Raw genomic sequence first — 1,318 nt, 5'->3', positions numbered from 1 at the left:
GTGGCCATGGAAGTGATTGGAACACCTGAATTCAATTATTTGGATGGGTGAGTGAAAACTTTTGGCAATATAGTGTATCAACATTTCAAATGACTTTTTACAATTCTCCAAAATTGCCAAAAGAGGTCAACATCACAAGATTTTTTTTTTACCAAGATCTCATATTGCCATATCATAACTAATTTTTTACAGTTCTTTAAAAGTGCCACAAGAAGGCAACATCACATTTTTTTCAACATGGTCACAAGATCTTTTTTTTTTTTTTTACAATTCTCCAAAAGTTCCGCAGGAGGAGTTTGCATGTTCTCCCTTTGTCTGCATGGTTTTCCTCCAGGTGCTACGTTTTTTTTTCAAAATCCACCTGACAAGCATGCCCTTTCACATAGCTCAATCATGAAACGGTCAAATTAGCCTAAGAAATAGTGCAAACGGTTAATTATGTGCCCAGTGCTGAAGCTGATCTAAAACACCGGTCTCTTTAACGTTTGTATCAACAAGCTTTTTATGTAAACGCTGCCTTTCCAAAAATAGCTCTGGACAACCACTTTTTGTTCCAACGCAAAAACACCACAAATCCGTCCTATCATTCGGAGCTGCACGCAAAAGAACAACGAATCAGAATGAAAATCATTCAGAACAAGAAACTAAATGAATACGGTCGGCTTAAATATACAAGCTCTTTCTTTGCTACCACAGAAATCAGGGGAAAGCGAACGATGTCCCTCATTATCAGAAATTAATCAATTGGCTGCCATGGAGCTCGGTGATTCGGTGTCTCTGTTCGGCGGTGCCTCTGGACCTCATACTTACCTGGCAGGGGCGAGACCATGGTCAAGAAGGTGGTTCACCCAGGGCGAGACTCAGCCATTGCACTCCGGTTGTGCTGACCGCTGCGAATTCCCCAAATGTGGGAATCTCGACTGTATAATTTCTGATAGTGGGGGACTGCGTTCTGTTCTCCCCTGATTTCTGTGGTAGCAAAGAAAGAGTTTATTACTGCAGGATGATTGTTTGCTATTGGTTTGTTGTTTTTTAGTGAAGTGTATCAAATGCTCTCCAAAGAAAATCATGTGTCTCTATTTACATTTATATTTTTTGCACAATTTGAACAAAGCATAAAAGAATAAACACATTACTAGAAATGCTCCAAAAGTACTTGGAATGATTTTTTACATGAATTTCCATTCAAATTTAAGACCTTTTTTGCTTCCTCCTGTAGAATTGCTATTTTGGAAATCACTTTGCACATCAGTGTTATGCATGGTGTGGTGAGAGACTCGACCAGCGGTCAACAGTGAGAACAAAGGTTGACATATTG

At 39.3% G+C, this 1,318-nt stretch overlaps 1 non-coding gene across 1 annotated transcript; it reads left to right on the top strand.

Annotated features, from left to right (window-relative positions):
• Window positions 1–802: 802 nt before the first annotated feature.
• On the top strand, window positions 803–965 carry LOC134329698 (U1 spliceosomal RNA). Its single transcript, XR_010014922.1, has one exon. It is a non-coding gene; the product is annotated as a U1 spliceosomal RNA (small nuclear RNA).
• Window positions 966–1,318: the final 353 nt, after the last annotated feature.

This window comes from Trichomycterus rosablanca, chromosome 15 (genome assembly GCF_030014385.1).
Source record: "Trichomycterus rosablanca isolate fTriRos1 chromosome 15, fTriRos1.hap1, whole genome shotgun sequence".
NCBI classification, from domain to species: domain Eukaryota; kingdom Metazoa; phylum Chordata; class Actinopteri; order Siluriformes; family Trichomycteridae; genus Trichomycterus; species Trichomycterus rosablanca.
This window is presented reverse-complemented; position numbering and strand designations above follow the sequence as displayed.